Source organism: Mesoplodon densirostris, chromosome X (assembly GCF_025265405.1).
Source record: "Mesoplodon densirostris isolate mMesDen1 chromosome X, mMesDen1 primary haplotype, whole genome shotgun sequence".
Classification (NCBI taxonomy): Eukaryota; Metazoa; Chordata; class Mammalia; order Artiodactyla; family Ziphiidae; genus Mesoplodon; species Mesoplodon densirostris.
Genome location: NC_082681.1, coordinates 58,609,757 through 58,631,773, shown reverse-complemented (window position 1 = coordinate 58,631,773; position 22,017 = coordinate 58,609,757). Strand labels below are relative to the sequence as shown.

General features: G+C 36.9%; 1 long non-coding RNA gene across 2 annotated transcripts in view; it reads right to left on the bottom strand.

The window, feature by feature from the left end:
- Window positions 1–22,017, bottom strand: part of LOC132482541 (uncharacterized) — a 229,899-nt gene that overhangs the window by 18,301 nt on the left and 189,581 nt on the right. For both annotated transcript variants that reach the window (XR_009530927.1, XR_009530926.1), the window contains exon 2: window positions 871–1,080. This is a non-coding gene — a long non-coding RNA (uncharacterized LOC132482541). The remainder of the gene's footprint in view (window positions 1–870; window positions 1,081–22,017) is intronic.

Here is a 22,017-nt window from a genome sequence, read left to right as displayed (position 1 = left end):
AAAAGATTCTGAGTCTGTTACTTCCCTATTCCCATCTTCCCTCCAATATCTTTCTCTCTTCATCTTCTCACTCTGATTCTTCATTTGTTTCTCTCTATCTCTTTCTCTATTTACACACACACACACAGACACACACACACACACCACTACTAATCAGAGACAGCATGTGAGAATAACCCTCTTGGGGGAGAAGATTCATTCACTATCATACTCCAGGAATCAGAGAACTGCCCATACTCATCCACCCATACTCATGCATTCTAGTCTCATGTTCCCCTTTACCTTCTTAATCTTCTATTAGAATAGGAATCATAAGTTGTCAGAGCATAAAGAACCTTAGAAATTCTACCCTCTCAATTTATAGATGAGGAAACTAAGAGAGAGAGGATATGAGTGACTTGTCCATGGACACTGAGTTAGTTAGTGGCAGAGCCAGGACTAAAGACCCAAGCAGCAAATTATAAAGGATGGGGAATTAAAACGGAAAAAAATATTCAGTGGCTTTTTTCCTGATATGCTTCATTCTAAAGTCTGTTATTGGGCCCCACAGTGACTTGCCTCTGCTCTATTATTTGCTCTGCCCACAAGATTCATGGTGGTTAGCTGGGATTCAAATGACATTAATTGGGAACTGAATGTGTTAAGTAGTGGTGGTGGTAGTGATGGTGGTTTGGAAGAGCTCAAGCTCCCTTGGTCCTCAACCTATTTATATTTGACGTTTTAAATTAGAACCCGACCCCACTGATCCCAGGCTAATAAGTGAGGTTGAATTTCCTTAACTGGTTCCTTCCAGCCTGAGATTCCATGAAAACCTGAGAGCTCTCAATTTAAAATTCAGCCTCTAGGCAAATTATCACAATATGTACCTACCTCTGCAATTCCTTCCAGTTAAACTACCCAGGTGCAGTGAGAATGTGCCAATTCAAAAAAGTGTGCTGGTGCTTTATGATTTTCTTGTCCCAGTGAACATATGCAGTCATCTTGTTTTTCCCAGGATGACTTGATGCAATCGACGACAGATTTCTTCATCATGCCTTTTTCTTTCTCCTTCTCTCTCTTGCACATGTGAGAAATCATCATCTGAATGTAAGCAAATTGATTAAGAAGTTCAGTCTCACTGCAAACTTTGGTACTTTGTTCTATCTCTGCTTTTTCACCAAAGAGAGCTACTAGAATGTCCCTATTTTAGACTCAGTTCTCCAGAGTACACACTATTCAGTAAGGTAGGTAATAATAATAGCAGTTATCAGTATGAGTACTTACTATATTCCTGACACTGTGCTAAACCTGGATTAACTCAGTTAATTTTCATGAGGCAGTTTCTATTATTAAAACCTTTATGCAGATGAGCACACTGAGACTCAGAGAGATTAATTTGCCCAAGGCTACATAGTTAATATAAGTGGAAATAGCAGGAATTGAACCCAGGTTTGTTGAGTTCTAAAATAATCTGTGCTGGTGAACTCTACCAAACATTTAAAGAAGAGTTAATGCCTATTGTTCTCAAACTACTCCAAAAAACTGAAGAGGAAGGAATGTTTCTAAACATTTTTCAAGGCCAGCATTACCCTGATACAAAACCAGACAAAAACATGACACACAAAAAATGACAGGCAATATCCCTGATGAACACTGATACAGAAATCCTCAACAAAATATTAGCAAACTGAATTCAATGATACAATACAAACATCATACACCATGACCAAGTGGGATTTGTTCCATGGATGCAAGGATGGTCCAGTCCAACATCCACAAAAAAATCAATGTGATACACCACATTAACAAGACCAAATATAGAAAATATATGATTATCTCATTAGATACAGAAAAAGCATTTAACAAAATCCAACATCCATTTATGATAAAAAAATTTCAAGTGAGTACAGAGGGAACATACCTCAACATAATAAAGGTCATGCATGACAATCCCATAGTTAACATTATGTTCAATGGAGAAAAGCTAAAAGCTTTTCTTCTGAGATCAGAACAAGACAAGAATGTCAACCTACTCTCACCATTTTTATTCAACATAGTAAATCCTAGCCAGAGCAATTAGGCAATGAAAAGAAAGAAAAGTCATCCACACTGGAAAGGAAGAAATAAAACTGTCACTATCTACAGATGATATGATATTACCTACAGAAAATAATAATAAAATGATAAAAATAATAAAATAAGACTCCATCAAAAATTTAGAACTATTAAATGAATTCAGCAAAATCACAGTATACAAAATTAATATACAGATAATGGTTGTGTTTCTGTACACTAATAATGAGCTATGGAAAAGAGAAATGAAGGAAAAATCCCATTTACAACTGCATCGAAAAGAATAAAATACTTAGGAATAAATTTAACCAAGGAGGTGAAAGACCTGTACTCTGAAAACTATTAAGATATTGATGAAAGAAACTGAAAATGATACAAATAAATGAAAAGATATACCATGCTTGTGGATTGGAAGAATTAATATTGGTAATATGCCAAGACTACCTAAATCCTATCAAAATATCAATGGCTCTTTTCACAGAACTAGAACAAATAATTCGAAAATTTGTATGGAACCATGAAAGACTTCGAATAGCCAAAGCAATCTTGAGAAAGAAGAACAAAGCTGGAGGTATTATGCTCAGAATTTTACTATAAAGCTACAGTAATCAAAAGAGTATGGTACTAGCACAAAAACAGACACATAAATCAATGGAAAAAAAATAGAAGGCCCAGAAATAAACCCATGCATATATGGTCAATTAATCTATGATAAAGGAGGCAAGGATAAGCAATGGAGAAAGGACATTCTCTTCAATAAACGGTGTTGGGAAAAGTGGACAGATAATGCAAAAGAATGACACTGGGCCATTATCTTACAGAATATACAAAAATATATTCAAAATGGAATAAAGACTTAACTGTTAGACCTGAAACCATAAAATCCCTAAAAGAAAACAGACAGTATGCTCTTTGACATCATTCTTAGTGATATTTTTTTGGACTTCTCTCCTCAAGCAAGGGAAACAAAAGCAAAAATAAACAAATGGGACTACATCAAACCAATAAGCTTTTGCACAATGAAGGAAACCACCAACAAAATGAAAAGGCAAACTATTAACTGGGAGAAGATATATGCAAATGTTATATCTGATAAGGGGTTAATATCCAAAATATACAAAGAACTCATACAACTCAAAGTCAAAAATCAAGCAATCTGATTTTACAATGGGCAGAGGACCTGAATAGACATTTTCCAAAGAAGACATACAGATGGCCAACAGGTACATAAAAAGATGCCCAGTATCACTAATTACCAGGTAAATGCAAATCAAAACCACGACACATCACCTCACACTTGTTAGAATGGCTATTGTCAAAAAGATAACAAATAACAAGTGTTGGAGAGGTTGTGAAGAAAAACGAACCTTCTTACACTGTTGGTGGGAATGTAAATTGGTTCAACAAATGTGGAAAGTAGTATGGAGGTTCCTCAAAATTTTAAACATAGAACTACAGTAGATCCAGCAATTCAATTCCCGGGTATGTATCCAAAGACAACAAAAATACTAATTCAAAGAGATATATGCACCCCTATGTTCACTGCAGCATTATTTACCATAACCAAGATGTGGAAGCAAACTAAGTGTCCATCAACAGATGAATGGATAAAGAAGATGTGGCACAATGTTCACTGAAGCACTATTCACAATAGCCAGGACATGGAAGCAACCTAAGTGTCCATCGACAGATGAATGGATAAAGAAGATGTGGCACATATATACAATGGAATATTAGTCATAAAAAGAAACGAAATTGTGTTATTTGTACTGAGGTGAATGGACCTAGAGTCTGTCATACAGAGTGAAGTAAGGCAGAAAGAGAAAAACAAATACTGTATGCTAACGTATATACATGGAATCTTAAAAAAAAAAATTGTTCTGATGAACCTAGGGGCAGGACAGGAATAAAGATGCAGACATAGAGAATAGACTTGAGGACATGGGGAGGGGATCAGCTCGGTGCTTTGTGACCACCTAGAGGGGTGGGATAAGGAGGATGGGAGGGAGATGCAAGAGGGAGGAGATATGGGGATATATGTATACATATAGCTGATTCACTTTGTTTTACGGCAGAAACTAACACAACATTGTAAAGCAATTATACTCCAATAACGATGTTAAAAAAAAAAGGTGTGGCATATATATATATACAATGGAACATTACTGAGACATAAATAAGAAAGAAATCTTGCCACTTGCAATAACATGGATGGGTCTAGAGGGCATTATGCTAAATGAAATGTCAGACAAAAAAGACAATTACTGTATGATTTCACTTATATGTGAATTCTGCAGAACAAAACAGGTGAACAAAACAGAAACAGACTCATAGATACTGTACAAAAATCAAATTGTTGGATGCCAGAAGGTAAGCGGGTTGGGGAGGGGTGGGCAAATAGGTGAAGGAAAATAAGAGGTACAAATTTAAAGTTATAAAATAAATAAGTCATGGGATGTAATGTACAGTATAGGGAATATACTCAATAATACTGTAATAACTTTGTATAGTGACAGATGGTAACTAGACTTATCATGGTAACCATTTCAAAATGTATATAAATACCAAATCACTATGATCCACATCTGAAGCTAATATAACATTGTATATATTTCAATTTTTAAAAATACAGAAAATAAGTAAGTGCCTAACCTCAAAAAATAATCTGTGCTTTTAAACAGATGCTAAACCACCTCCAAGTCTTGTTGGACTCTTTGAATAGTGACAGTAGCAAAAGAAATGCAGTAAATGGAGGCTCACCACTTAAAGCAGTAAAAGCCCTTCCCTCTATGTGCAATTCACTACCAAAAAGTAGGCCCAAGGGAAATTCTGGCTCAATATATTTGAAGAATCACAATGAAAACAAGCTTTAATTTTAGAAAAGCTAAACATAAAAACGAAGCACATTTTGGTTTTTAAAAAAACTGTAAAACAGTTATTATTGCCCAGTCTTCTTAATAATGAAGAGTGAGTAGTTAAAGTTATATAAACCCAAGTGAGATTTTTTCCGCATATAGTTCTTACTTGCTGAAGCAGTCATTTTTTTTTTATAAGGCAGGGGCTGAAAGCATACTAGAGTAAGAGAAAACTATAAATATCAAAATGCAAAACTAGGGCCTCCCTGGTGGCGCAGTGGTTGAGAGTCCGCCTGCCGATGCAGGGGATACGGGTTCGTGCCCCGGTCTGGGAGGATCCCATGTGCCGTGGAGCGGCTGGGCCCGTGAGCCATGGCCGCTGGGCCTGCGCATCCGGAGCCTGTGCTCCGCAACGGGAGAGGCCACAACAGTGAGAGGCCCGCATACCGCAAAAAGAAAAAAAAAAATGCAAAACTATTATGGAAAGAGTACAAACTTATCTTAACAAACTGCTTGCCTTTAAAATCTTTACCAACTGAATTTTCTTATTAAAGGTTTATTTTAAGTACAATTCCATTCAGTATGAATACAATTCTTACAGTAACAGCCTGTCTTTCACAGTTAATTGCTGCTTGTCTCCTTGGATATAATAATTTGCATAATTGTGATTCTTTTCAATAATAAAAAAGGATTGTATAATCTTGGTAAAGCAAACATCATAAAATATAAATTTACATGAAATTAAAGGAATAAATGTTCCATAGTAACAGATCTATTAACATCTACCAAAAGAATAACCTTTAATATTAGAGCCTATGTATTAACAGAAAATCACTTTAGATTACACTACTCTTCAAATGTCATTCAAAATTAAAATTTAAATCTCGTTTTGGAATTGCAGTATTGAAAGGGAGATCAGTAGTACCAGCTATAAGTTAATGTTTATAATAAATGAAGGCAGAGGGTGGGAAGCAGATGTATCATTGCAGTTTTGCCTCAGTAAGGTACAGACGAAGGCTAGAAGCCACAGTCCACTGGGATGAAAGTTGGATTATGTTAATACATGATCGCTTTATTTATCTGTTGTGTTCCATTTGCCATCCACACTTGTGGCACTCAAAACCAGCACCCAATGGCCCCAAACCACCTTGGCCCCAATTCTCTCCCATTGTTGCGGCTGGCTCACATGCTTTTCCAAGCCAGCCATCAGGAGCACCACAGCTGTGCATCAGCTAACAAGCTGCTCCTAAGTAAATTCCTGGTGATGTAGCCAGTAATCTGGCTGTGCCCCTGACAAAACACAGCACCAAGTCACCACACACCATGCTCCTTCCTCCTTTGTTACACCAGAGTTGGCAGGCATCGAACTCCCACCCAGGACATCACTTAGGGATGATTTTCCTATACAGAATCACTTGCTTTCACGTCATTGAATCCAGCTCACTTATACAAATTTGAGTAAAGAATAAGGGGAGGGCATGTCTTTTAAAGAATTAGTTTGTTTGTAATATTTTACGAAGCCCCTTCGTCCCTTCAATCCAGATAGATGAGGATGACTAAGCTGTCCTAGCAGGATGCGATGAGTCTCAATGGTGCACTGGATGGTGAAGTGCATGAAGGCAGAGGCTGTGTTGATTTTGCTAGGGCCTAGTGTCGTACGCTCTAGATAAAGATGAACAAAGCTCTTGAATAAATAAATGCATGGACAAATTATACCTAAACCCTAGGGGTTTTTAAAGCACAGAAACTTTAGAAGGTTCGAATTATGTCTTTTAACAAATGAAGACTTATAGCATAGTGGTTTAGAGTATGGGATTTGAAGTGAGAAAGACTTGAATGACTTACTAAGTCACTTAGACTAGTAAACTTAGGCAAGCAACCTAAACTCTCTAATCCTAGTTTTCTATGTACAATGGGAATAACGGTAGTATATACATTATAGGAATGTTGCATTAAATGAGATAATATGTGTAAATGTCTTAGCATGGTTCCTGATACAAGAAAGCACAGAGTAACTGTTAGCATTGTTATTAATCTTCATTATTACTACAGTAGTGCCAACATCTGATTTAGTATGCAAATGCCAAAGTCATGAAATTCCTTTCAAAAACTGTACAGATAAGATAAAAACTGCCATTCCTTTTCCATTTTATAAAAAAATGTCATTCATTGAGACTCATCAAGTTTAATTACCATGTATTTGTACAGATATATCCATTCACTTCTGTGATAGACAAAAGAGGTGTACACAAATTTACACAGTTTCTCTTCTTTGATTGCCCTGTTTGTCCTTCATATTCCAGTGGGCTTGGTCATATACATTCTTGGAAGACCAAGAGAAAGCATTTCTCTAATATGACCTTCTCGGGGAAATTGACTATTCATGAAATATAAACACCTAAAGGATTCAGCAGAGAAGCACTTATATAGGTTTCATTGATTTGAAAAGTAAATTGACCTCAAAGCCATGTCTGCCTGGGCCACAGAAAGTATTATATTTCTAACAAGAAGAAATTCTTTGGCTTCTTTTCGCCCAGCCTTTATTTTTCTTTTCAAAGAAAGCTACAGATTGACTGTAGTCTTGATCTATCATTTTTAATGTATGAGTCACTGGGTAAAATCTCTAAACTTCGGAGATATTAGAGGGAGTGTTTATTCCTCAACGCTCTGGTTTCCCCGAGGAGGGATTCAATCTTGAGGCCTCTTGCCCCACCCCTTACTCCTCTCCACTGAGATGCAGTGAGTTTCCTGGTAGGTGGGCTACAGTCACTGGTCCAAAATTACGTTGGTAGGCCAATAGTCTAAATCTGTAAGCATTCTCCTTCCCTCTTCACACCATACCAGTGTACAGCAACAACTCTAGGTAAATGGTATCCTCTGCAAAACCAAATTGACCCTCGGGTGAGCAGTTGCAAGATGGAGGGAGGAATGCTAAGCCACTGCCTTAAATATAACTTAGTAATAAACATGACAGTTTGATCTCTATCTTCCGGCCACTGTATTTACTGTTCAATTGGCTCTGAATGTGAGTGAATAATAAATATGTCTGTTTTTCCAGCTAGACATCTGGAACCTTATTCATGCAAATGAGATCCAGTCTGATTCCTTATCTATGTGTGAACCTCAGGTAAGACAGAGTATAGAATATGCAAGAGTCATGTAGGTCTATAAGTAGCCTACTGTGATAAAAAAGAAAAAAAAAGCATGGGTTTTAGAGTAAGATAACACTGAATGTGAATTCTCCTCTGTAGCTTTCCTACTTTCGTGCCTTGGGACAAGTTAATTAGTCTCTCTGGGCTTCAGTTCACTCATTTGTAAAAATGAGAATAACAGTAATAACTCAAAGTTTTTGCAAAACTAAATGTGTTTATGAATACCTGGTACATGGTAAACTCTCAATAAATGCTGCTTCTATAGGAACATAATTTTCTTATCATCATCAAAATCATTATTTCAGAGGAAGCCCTCTGCAGGTTCTCATGCTCCCCTCCATGACTAAGGCACATACATGCCTGATGCTCTGTGCAAACCCAATTAGGTAGCTTAGCTCTGAAGAGGAGCAGAAACCAGTGCCTATAGCTAATATGATGCCCTTTACTTCAAAAAGGTTTCTGTGCTTTTTTAGGAAGAGGAAAGTAAAGCTATTACGGTCCTACATGATTTCAGAGGCCCTCACTTCCATGTGAGTAATTTCTTTAGAGATAAAAATCAAAAAAAGGAGACAGATAAAAAAGGATGTTATCTGTGCCTTTCCAAGGACAACTCTGTCTGACTCCAGAGGCTATACTCTTAAATCCTATATTGCCTCTTCCTGCTATCTTCCCAGACAAAGCATCTCCTGATTTTTAAAAAATATGTTACAGGAAAGATTTTTCTGGGTTCAAAATGTGATAAGACCTCAGCTCCCCCAAAGATTAGCTGTCTGAAAGCCTCAGTCTACTGTAATAACACATATCTTAAAAGTTATCCAAACAAAATAAAACCATACTTAAGATCAAAGGTGTAACCACTAAATAGCCACCAACAAATAGACAAATGAAAGAAGTACAAGAGACCTAAATATTTCAACTAGTATATCATGATTGGTCAGTTCACTATGTAGTGTGAAGAGTATTCCATTGACTGATGATTTTACAAAATATCAGCCTAAGACAGTTCATGCAAACAAAGTAAGGAAAATATTAGAGAAGCAATTAAAGGAAGAAAAGAGAAAATATAGGTATAATGGCAGTGACTTGAAGCAGTTGGGAGGTGGAGTAGCAAAAAGCGGCATATAAAAGAAGAAAGAAGATAGCTAACAATGAAAAACAAAAGACAAACCTGATTGGCAGTGTAGTTAGGAGTAGGACAATGACTGAGAATCCCTTGTACCTCATTAATATCACCTTAGTTGCGAGAAGCAGGTAAATGCATCATAGGGCCTCAATACAGCGCCTCTGAAGACCTTACAGCACTATGAGCACAAGCTGAGCTATATTAGAATAAGCAATAAGCCTTGACCGATACCACATGCACAAGCAACAATAGAAATGGGGCAGCATGGAAATCATCCAATAATCTCCCTTCAATGAAGGGCAAGGAGCAGAATTGTAAACAGTTACAAGGGGAACAGGCAAACCAACCAAGAACTAAAAACACAGAAAAGAATTATAGACCTGAATAATATTTATAAGAATAGATAACACTTATTGAGTATTTCCTAGGTGTAAGTACACCATTAAATGTTTTATTGCAATATATTATTTAATGCAGCAATCCTGCAAATGAAGTTCTGTTATTATACCCACTTTACAGGTAAAGAAACTGAATTATAGAAAAGTTAAGTAACTAAGACTTAGTTTTATCTGACTCCTGTGTTCAAAATCTTAAATGGAATTTTGTCTCTTCTCAGTGTCTTCCCCAAAAGAGCAGTGCTTGATTTTTAAAATAGATTTTGAATCATTAAAACACTAGATATTCAAATTAGAAGACCCAGGCCATATCCTGTGTGAATGGTTCTTAAAGGCCTCTTATTTTTGTCCCAGTGTTCATTGAGAAGGTGAAAGATTTTTATTAGGCAATACTTTTCACCTAATTGTGTGACTTTTCGGAAGGATGACTTTGACATTTCAAAGTGAGATGGAGCATTAGAAGGCTACATACAGCTAGTATTCAAAAAAAGACAGCAATTTATGATGCTGCAAAAGAATGTAATTTTTTCCACGAAAAAGAAAGGCTTCTGAAACTTATCTGAATATATTATATATTTGCAATGCTGATAAAACTGAACAGTTTTGGCAATAGTTGCTAACTCTGAGTTTTGTAAGTGCCTGTCAAAGACTCATTTCCACACACATCCATAACCCCCTCTACACACAGACACATGCACACACACAAACACAGACACACATGCTTGCATGCACATACACACAGTACCATTTCTCTTTTAAGCACAATTTGGATAGACGACCAATTCTTCCTTGTACTGGTCTGAATCAGGGCTTTGCTGGAAGTGAACTGTGTCAGACAGAGATCACAGAGACCAGATGGAGATATAGAGAAGCACTAGCAAAAATAATTTGCAATATGGTGCTAGGGGATTGGAAGTGCTATTTAAAATGGACAGTAGTCAAAGATTCAAGGAAGCAAACCTTCAACTTCAGACAAGTCTATCAGCAAATGATGGGGGTTAGGACTCAGAAACTGCATTTAGGAAAAAAGACTTTAATTTCAGGATGGATTCTGGGAGAGCAAACTGGGATGCTGTTCATCAGGATCCCTCTTTTAGGGGCTTGGAACTTAAATTTAAAACCTAGGCAAGGTTTTTACAGTGACATGGGTTAGAAATTTTGAAACTACATTCTTGTATATTCCAGACTTGAGCATATGATTAAATACATTGAGGATGATGAGAGCTAAATTTCTCACTGTTGCAGGAGTTACATGTATGGAAAGGGAGGATACAAAAATGTACCCTGTTTTGCTGAATTAGAATTGAAAGTATCAGTATGGCAAAAAAAACCCACCCACACACACATGTATATGTATATATATGAGAGAGAGAGAAACATACACCTATGCAAATATATATTTCCTAGCTCAATCTGCTGAAATAACCTAAAAGAAATGAAACACCAATAATAATGAGCACATCTCAAGGCTAGATCATGCTTTCTAAATATAATTCTCCAATAAAAGGAACCTGGGATCCTTGGTTGATTCCAGGGGAGGAACAGGAAAGTACAAGATGTGCCTAGAACATCATTTGAAACCAGAAAATAAGAAAGTATTTAAAGAATAGTGGGGACATGTGAAAAAGATAGAGGAGACAGCTCAAAGGAACAACATGAACTTTAAAATAAATAATAATAATAATGGATTATATCCCACTGAATAAAATAAGAATCCATGAGCCCAACAAAGTGAATCTGTTATACATATACATATATCCACACTTCTTTAGATTCTTTCCCCATATAGGCCATGACACTTTGCTATAAAACTGAAACTAATACAACATTGTAAATTAACTATATCCCAATAAAAATTAAATTAAAAAAAACACTTTTTACTAAATGAACCAACAAGGAATAAGAGAAGGAAAGGAAGGGAGGGGGGAGGGAAAAATGTGTTGAATTAAGTGACCAATAAATTCATTAATGGGGCTTCCCTGGTGGCTCAGTGTTTAAGAATCCACCTGCCAATGCAGGGGACACAGGTTCGAGCCCTGGTCTGGGAAGATCCCACATACCATGGAGCAACTAAGCCCATGCGCCACAACTACTGAGCCTGCGGGTCACAACTACTGAAGCCCTTGTGCCTAGAGCCCATGTTCTGCAACAAGAGAAGCCACAGCAATGAGAGGCCTTCACACTGCAATGAAGAGTAGCCCCTGCTCACCGTAACTTAAAAGAAAGCCTGCGCGCAGCAACGAAGACCCAACACAGCCAAAAATAAATAAATAAATACAATTTTAAAAAATAAAAATAAATACATTAATGAAAAAGAAAAGAATCCGAGAGCCTATATGGTTATAAATAAATCAATGGCAGGGTAAGGGAAATTCTTTCTTACAGTAGAATAACAACTAATTAATATATAAATAATATCAGAGTTAGAAAATCATTGATGCATGCTAAAACTACTGGGTGAAATTTTGATGAGAAACAGGATGTATACATCAGACATTAAAAGGACCTCCCTACAAATTACTTATCAATTACAAAGTTACAGGAGAGAAAGCTAACAGACACCGTCTTAATCAAATTATCAAAGCTAACATCACCAATGTTGGGGCAAACTACTATCATAAGCCTCCTGATATGATGCCCTGAGAAGGATATAATATCACTTATGAGATATTCCTGCCCCAAAATTCATAACCTGAATCTATACATAAGGAAACATCATTGAGGGGTATTCTTCAAAGTACCTGGCCTGTACACTTCAAAGATGTCAAAGCCAAAAAACACAAAGAAGGATAGAGGGACCTTTCTGAATTAAAGGAGCTTAAAGAGACATGACTACTAAATTCAATGAGTGATACAAGGTTGGTTTCTGAACCAGGAAAAAGAGCTATACAATACATTATTGGGGGGCTTCCCTGATGGCACAGTGGTTAAGAATCTGCCTCCCAATGCAAGGGACATGAGTTCGAGCCCTGGTCCAGGAAGATCCCACGTGCTGTGGAGCAACTAAGCCTGTGCGCCACAACTACTGAGCCTGTGCTCTAGAGCCCGCAAGCCACAACTACTGAGCCCGTGTGCCACAACTACCAAAGCCTGCATGCCTAGAGCCCTTGCTCCACAAGAGAAGCCACTGCAATAAGAAGCCTGTGTACCACAACAAAGAATAGCCACTACAACTAGAGAAAGCCCGTGCACAACAAAGACCCAACACAGCCAAAAAATAAAACTAATTAATTAATTAATTAATTTAAAAGACATTATTGGGGCAACTGATGAAATTTGAATATTAACTATGGATTAGATAATAGTTGTATATTATCCTGATTTAAGTTGTTTAATTTCCTGATTTTGATAACTGTGGTCACGTAGAAGAACACCCTTGTTCGTAGGAAATACATGCTGAAGTATTTAGGGAAAAGTGGGCATGGTGTCTATAACTTATTCTCTCTCAAAAAATGCATAAATACATACATTAATATACATACATATATAAAGAGAGAAAGAGAGAAGCAAAATATAAATAATCAGTGAATCTGGGTATAGGATATATGAGAGTTCCTTGTTCTATTCATGCAACTTTTCTGTAAATATGAATTTTTACAAAATAAATACTTAAAACAAACACAAAACCCTCAGGCAAAGTTCTTGGGATTCCATCTTGGGGCTTGAATGCCTTTGAACTTCCAGTGAATGAAGGCATTGAACACAGAATCTAGGTAGGGGCCCAGGCATGCAGGGGATAATGAAGGAACCAAGTTTTTAGCACCAGAGGGTCAAACAAAGACTGGTTAGCAAGGAATAAGGCAAGAACTCAAGTGACAAAATCAGAATCTAAAGAGAACCAGCGGCACAGCTAACTCAGGTAAGTTACTAGTGTAAGGCTCTGTGTAGTTCTTCTGCTTACTGACAGGTTTAATCCAAGATTCTGAGCATACATATATACGTTACATAGCCCTGCAATGCTAAGAAGGCTGCATGGGTTGGGAACCAAGTATATGATTACAGTTAGATTTGGGGGAAGTTCTATGCAGCCGCACTGTGTAACATCTTCATTCAGCTGGAACCAATTTCAGTATAGATCTTTACAGCTTAATGCCATAAGCTCCCAAGAAGGAAAATTTGCATGTATAGAAACACTTTCTTTTTTCTTGTCCCGTTATCTTTTGTGTTCCTCAGAATCAGAAGATGAGAAAATAGTTACCTTTACACTCTTGCTTCTCAAACACAGGTGCACTTTGAAATCACCTAGAGAAGTTTTAAAACTACCAATGTCTGTGCCTCACACTCAGAGGTTCTATTTCACTGGTCTGAGGTGGGTTCCAAATACTAGTAATTTTTAAAAATCTCCTCAGAGGATTCTAATGTGTAGCCATGGTTGACATGTCTAGACACTGCTTCTCAAAATGTTGTTTCTGGACCACCTGTATCATAATCATCTGGAGTATTTATTAAAAATGCAAAAGTCTAGGTTCCAGCCCACACTTACTAAATCAGGATTTGGGGGGGGGTGAGGCATTTTTTAGAACATTCCCAAGTGATCATTTTACTCACTATGTTTGAGAACCACTGCTTTGGATTTCTGAAGAACTCACTTTAAAAAAGGAATGCTAGCTCTCCAGGGAATATATATATATATTAGCACTTCTCTGTTCCCAGGATATTACCTCACTAATGCTATAAAACTAGGTGCTTTTCATGACATGACATGACAGATGAAATTTCTTGGGAAAGTTGATGAATTATGCAGGGATGATACAAGGCTTTCATTCTGATTTTAACAAAGATTATAGACATTTTAATATATATTTGCTTAGGATTATATTATAAGCCAAATATTACATAAGGGTTGGAGAACACTGAAGTGTGGTATCTCATCAGCTGGACTGCTGTCACCTCATAGTGATGATGAAAAATTTGTCACTCTTGAGATATTCCCTCCAGCAGAGCACAATTTCACAAATTCTTGAAATGGTGATGGCAACTTTTCCTTTATCTTGGTAGCAAATAATGCAAGGAAGAAAATTACATACGAGCAGATGAAGATAAGCCCCTGATATATTCTGTAAAGTATGAATAAGTAAGAGATAGTGTTCCAAATCCTGCAACAAAATCAAGAAGAAATAAAGACGATGATTTTCTGGAGAATAAGAAAACCACTTATATTGGCATTCAATCCACTTATTAAATGTGCATAAATATATCCATATCATATCACTCAAGATGTTCATCTGTGGTACCTCTATACAGAGAGGTAAGCAATTAAGATGAAAGTTCATGTCATTTCTGGGTCTTTTTAAAGAAAGGAAGTCCCAAAATTTCTCTGAGGTCTTTGCACCATCGAGAGTGTAAACAAAACTATATTTTCAGGTCTGAAACAATGATTCTGAGTCACTAATAAAAGATTAGATGACAGCCTAACACACTTAATGAGGTAGGAAAAGACATGTACCACATTTTTGAAAACTTCTAAATGAAATCTGTTAAATAAAGCTCTGGCACTCAGAGAGTTAATTTCTGCTATATGGAAATACATAATACCTTGTCCTCCTTAGTTCTTTGAGTATAAATTTCATAAACTGTGTGAAGAGAACAGACTGAGATTAGCTGTCCTCACTATCACCGAGTAATTGCATTCCCTTTGCTTCATTTGGTTATATGAATGTGACCTAAGAAACCAATTAGTTTAACTTTTATTTATGCACTAAAGAGTTAAGTGATAAAGAAAGACATTAACATTTTCCTCTAGTGTTTCAGTTCCATGTAACTTCTTCTGGGAATTGTCACAAAGAAAAACGAACAAGTTTTCAATCATTATCTTTAGATTTCTATTACCACAAATATATTTCTCTTTTATTTAATGCTATGCCATGATTACAAGTTTCAGCCTATAAACTGGGAGGTAAGCCTGGATTTATGCTGTGAAATGTAAATTAACTTTACAGTGATTCAAACACATTTTCATTTACCATGGTTATAACTAGCAAAATTTTATTCTATGATACTGGACACCAGTCTTTCATTCCAATTAACACATTTTTCACAAAGCTAGGTAGATAATCATTTCTATCATATGCCTTACCTATGTATACAGAGATCTTAAGTAAAACTATGTACATGAAGTTGTATACCTTTGTAAATGTCTAATGGGTATTCAATTAACAGGTAAAAGATATAGATTGAAGCATTCATGGAATGAAAAACCAGTGAGCAATTAGAAAAAAAGCAGGAGTGAGTCCAAATGAGGAGAATGCTTTACTCCACAACTTCTCTCACTCTATTTCAATCAAGTACTGGTTATTCCACAGAACCAAGGCTAGATAATGGGTATGTGCAAGATACTACAAACATTCTTAAAAATTGATTGTGTTCAGAATATCTGGAACATTTTCAAGGAAGAGGATGTCCATCACCTTTAAGAATCATTTTTTATAAATAATTTAGGAAGGGAAACAGTTCATGATCATTATCAGATGCTACCAGTCTGGTTTAATCAGTAATCAGCCAGTCTGTTTGTTCCCTCTCTAAATCAGAAGATAGCTTTTCTTTTCATTCAGTCAGCAAGTAGTTTGTAAGCTCCTACTATGTGATTGGCACTGGGCTAGGTACTGGGAATACAGTCGTGAGCAAGTGGGGAGAAGAGGAGTTAGAAACCATCTGAGAAACATAACCTGCATGTTCAAAGGATCATTTCAGCTAAAGAAACATGACTGCCATGCTCAGTTGATCCTTGAAAGTATTAACAGACTAAAAGAACACAGCTGAAACAGGGAAATATTAGACAGTTTCTAGAGCTGAAGAGCAGGTCATGGGAGAATGGTAAAAAAAAAAAAAAAGCACTAGCTCTGCCTAGAATTCTGTCTTATGATGGGATTTGTGTACATTTTGCTTATATGTTGTTTACCTATTTTTTAAAATATTCTTTTTTTTTATTGTGGTGAGAGCACATCATGAGATCTATCCTCTTAAATTTTAAGTACAATACAATATTGTTAACTATAAGTACAATGTTGTATGGCAGATCTCTAGAAATTATCTTGTATAACTAGAACTTTATACTGATTGAACAGCAAAATGGAGAATTGCTCTGTTGTTTACCTCTTAATGAAATGATATATTAACAATGACTTTATATATAAAGTGTTGATCTCTTCAGTTTTATACATTAGAATCACAGGCATTATCTCAAAGTAGCTACTTGAATGTATAAGCTAAGCATTCACTAGTTGCAGACTTCTACTAGGTCAGCCCTACTTCAGTGACACCAGCATTTCATACGATTATTTTATTGGAGCTGGAGCAAGGGACATTGAGAAAACAAAGATGCTGGCTTGGAATACTGATAAAACCATAGTAAAATCAGCAGATGAAACCAGACATGATGGGGATCTAGACAGAAAGAACTGGGTTGGCAATGATAACCATGGGTGATGAACAAAGATGCCCAGAAGCATGGTTTCCCTAAGAAACCTTCTTAGGTATACACTGTAGTTATAATATATATCTGTGATTTATCAACTGTGCCCTGAGATTCTTTGCACTGCTTAAAGAAGGTAATGTGAAGACAGAGACAGAGATTGGAGCAATGAAGCCACAAGCCAAGTAATGCTGACAGCTACCAGAAGCTAGAAGAAGCAAGGAACGGATTCTGCTGTAGAGACTGCAGAGGAAGTGTGGCCCTGACCACACCTTGATTTCAGCATAGTGATACTGAGTTTGGACTTCTGGCCTCCAGATCTGTGGAGGAATGCACTTCTGTTGTTTTAAGCCAGCAAGTTTGTGGTAATTTGTTTCAGGAGTCACAGAAAATCTTATACAAGTATCTTTTTTTTTTTTTCTGCGATACGTGGGCCTCTCACTGCTGTGGCCTCTCCCGTTGCGCAGCACAGGCTCCAGACACTCAGGCACAGCGGCCATGGCTCACGGGCCCAGACGCTCCACGGCATGTGGGATCCTCCCGGACCCAGGCACGAACCCGCGTCCCCTGCATTGGCAGGCGGACTCCCAACCACTGCGCCACCAGGGAAGCCCTATACAAGTATCTTAACATGACCAACAGCTGATCTGGGTGAAGTCCCTACGAGTGAGAAAAGGAGAGAAAGCTGAGTTCCTAAGGCCATAACCCTGAAACATCACCTCCTTAAATCTCGGCTGGTGCTGATACAAGAAACCAGGATCCTCTGGACATTTATTATTGCTCCTAAGGGATATTATAAAATTTTTATAAGAGTTCTGAAACCAGAATAAAATAAATATATTCATTCTTCTTATTTTCATGGCTGTTAGCTTTCAATATTTCTTATTTTATGTTCTTTTCTACCTGACAGAATCTTCTGTGTACGTAAATAGTTTAAAGATTTATCTCAGTTGTGGCTATCAAACTAGACTTTTTCTTTGAAGATAGTTTTCCAAGAAAAATGAGTTATGGCTTTTAAAAATTGACAGCAGAGACAAAATGACAGATAAAAGCAAGGGGTAACCTAAGTTGATTGAAGGAAACATAATGTATTTAGAGCTAGCATTGCTTGAAAATGTTACCCTGGAACTCACATCAGGGCACCAGTAGTCATGGACCCAGGGGTGATACAATTAAGAAAAGAGACAAGGTTTGTTTGTTTGGGGTAGAGTCTTAGATTATTTGATCAACAGTATGACACCTCAAACCCAACTCAAAGTTGTAGACACTTACAGACTTATGTGAATTATGCCCATCTCCATGGTACACAACTCCCTCTGCCCCCAACACACACACACACACACACACACACACACACACACACACACACACATCAGCATTGTACAACACACAATGAGTAGCTGATTACCATATTATACATTTCTTTTGGATTCTTGGTTATCTCATGACATGTACTGCCCACCTACTAGAAGTGGAGGTGTTGCTAATCAGTGGTGCTCGACATTAGTTGCATATTAGAGTCCCCAGGTCCCCAGGTCCCCAGGGTAAATCTTAAAACCACTATGCCTAGGACCCAGCCCCAGAAATTCTATAGTCTGTGGTGCAGTCTGGACATCAGGATTTGTAAAAGCCCTCCAGGTGATTTTGAGGCACAGATAAGCTTGCAAACCATCTGGGCACCAAGGATAGAGTTTAGTCCATAGCTTCTCAAACTCTAATGTGTATATGCATCACCTGAGGACCTTATGAAATTACAGTTTCTGATTCATTAGGTGGGAAATGAGGTTTTGCTTTTCTTATAAGCACCCAAATGATGCTGCTGCTGGTTGTTGAAGGCTATACTTTGCGCAGCAAGAGCCAAGATCACTGTTTCCCTATTTCTAGAAAATGATAATATATATTTGTAAAGCACACTGCCATTTCTGAATAAGGCTGCTCTTAGCAAGGAACAACTGGACTCTAGGGGATCTGGCTGCCCTAGGCCCTATACAGCCACCCCAGGACCAAGAGAAATGATATCCCAGCTCATCTGTGACCCACTGTGCTGCATACTAGTGGCACACTGGTTGCATATCTTTGGCTTAGAACCATACATATCATTACCAATATATGATACTTATAGATAAGACAAATACTAGAACTATACACCTAGGAGAAAATATAAACTACACATGCATTGCCAAAGGGGATGCAGGTCATGAGCAGGTAGCTCTATCCATAAATAAGGAAATTTAGGATATTCAAGAGCTACAGAAGCACTGTCAATGTAAACATAGGGAAGAAGAAAGGGTCAACACAGATTTGAAAGAGTTACTGAATTCAAACATTTGCTCCTTAAGCTGGCTGTCCAGTATTGCTCAAACCAGTTTGTGTTTCTCCTTTTGTAAACCTACCATAGTATAATATCCAGATATTTAAAGACCAGTATAAAAGGGATAATCAGGACAGGATACAGATAAATAATTTTAGTATCTCTGCAGCACTGAAAGGTTCACTGGTATGGGTATACATACTCTGGAGCTAGAAGAGAGACGTAAATTGATTTACTATTGTTTGCAGCATGGACAATAATGCAATGCCATTCTTACTTTCTAAACTTAATAGTTTAAGGTGTTTCAACATGTTGGAGGAGGGCTTCTACTATATAGTTAACTTTCTTCCACTTAATTGCCTATAAATCTTATGCTTAATTTATTTTTACGAAAGGTAAAATTAAGTTATTGCTGCCACCAACAGCATGTTTTAACTTCCATTTGTACAAAATGCAGATGAAAGGTTAGGGATAAAAATTTAAATTAATAGTGATAGATTCAAGGAGTTCCTGAGTATCCTCCAAATGCTTATGTCTGTAAAACCTCTTGCATATAAATATAGCTAGATAGAAGTATTACATCTTCTGGGCAGACCCAGCTTTAATGCCATGAAATTAATCTGATCAGTGGAAGATATGTACTCACAGATTCCCATGGGCCATTTTTATCAATAATTAAATCATATAATTTTTTCTTTGTTTATATTCCTTGTTGTCCCACAATGATTAAATTAATGGAATTAGTGTGTTCAGAACGGAAAAGAATCTTAAAGAACTTAGCTCTCATATTTTATACATGTGGAAATTGAAACTCAAAGATTGTAAGTGGTTAGCCCAAGATTATATAGTTCAATAATAATATAACCAGGACTAGAATCAAGTTCTCTTGAATCCTTGCTCAGTGCTCTCTATACCATGAATTAATATGTCAGCTAAACTTAGAAAGATAATAATAGGGATTTATGAGATGGTGAAGCAGACATGCTCTGTGCCTAAGCTAAGCTGTTCTCTGGGACAGTACCATTAAAATGTTGCCATTCTTTATCAGGCATCACCCAAAAGGCAGCTAAGCCCTGGACTACTCTAGAAAGCAGATGTTTGTAAGGTTGTTTAACAAGGATTTCAAAATCTGTAAGTGAACCACTGTGGGTAACTTTTCTGGCACGAAAATATCTGCTTGAATCATCTATAAACTCAAAAAGCCCAAGAGGGGTATGTGATGGGTGAGTAGAAATGGATATTGACTTAGGCTTTAATGAAAAAGTTTCCCCATTCTATCTGATGACTCATGTGGTGAAATTTCTTTTTCTGATTTCTCTGTCTGTCAGTCCATTCAATAAAAGGTCACTGTTGAATGGGTCAACATCATTTTGTTGACAATTTCTAATAGTATCAAATTGTATTGCTCACATCTTGTCACATAGAAGAAAAAATTTTTCTCCACTATGAGAATCTTTTTTCCTCATTATTATAATTTAAAAGAGTGAGCTGCAATTCTTCAGAAATTTGAGTACATCTATGGGATTATTTGATTTCCCAACACTGCTCCCTCAAAAATACTCTAAGACACATATTTACTTATAAAACTAAAATTTATTCTATGGAATTTGGGAGGTTATATTTGTTCATACCCTGCAGTGTTATAAAATTAATCTCCATTAAAAACAAAATACCTCTCTAATATAAGAATTATTTCCCTTTTTACATAAAGGAAGTCTGAAAATATTAATGATCAATGGCACGATATATATATTTCAAACAAATATACCCTTATTGTACTTCATTTACCTATTAAAATATGTGAAATTTCAACACAACACAAAGCTCAAATGATAATTAGGATGATCAGAATTCCAGAACCAGCATTTATTTGAATTGTCCAAGTATTTTATGTGAAGGAGATGCTATTTTTCTCACACTTTTTGCAGACAGTAAAGTTAAAATTGGAATCTGTTCTTTTTTTAATTGTGTAGTGATTGTAAAGGCAACCATGAAATTTGTTATTAATTTGATTTTTTAATCCCGCTTTCTTGCATACTTTTGAGGTCTCCAAAATGCTCCCTGCCCAGGTTCTGAACAAATTGAAAAATAAAACATAGGAGAGGGAGGTAGAGAACCAATATATCACCTTGATTATTAATGGAATATAAACTGAAAGATGTAGCTTTACTTCTATTAACCAGGCGGACTTATTAATAATAAACCCTGAAATCAGACAGGCAAATTCACTGATTCATAGCAACTGAATCAGTGTCACTGAACCAGGACAGCCCCCCCTTCCCCATAAGGGGCAGAGCACAATTAGGCCTGTAGGCAGGCCTATTCCCTAAAAGGGAGAAGATGGAACTTAGTCAAGCGTGCCACTAGTCTACCACTCACATGTTATTCCAAATCACCTGGGACAGAATGATTAAAAGGAGTGAATTGCCAGGAGTGCGTCTAGAAAATTCTCTCCTCGTCAAATCCAGAGAAGCTGGAAAAAGTCATTACTCCCTTCTAACATAAACTTCAAGATTTGACACAAGTCTTGTTAACGGTGCTTTGTCTTTCTCTGTACTTCACTCTGTCATCACTCTCTTCTGTTCTTTTACCATTTCCCCATGTTCCTATTCTATCTACCCCTAAGGCAAATAGGGATCTTTCCCTCCTTTGGCTCAAGTGGATAAGGTGATGGAAGGCCCTTAATGGACAACCTTGATAGATGAACTCATGGAGGCT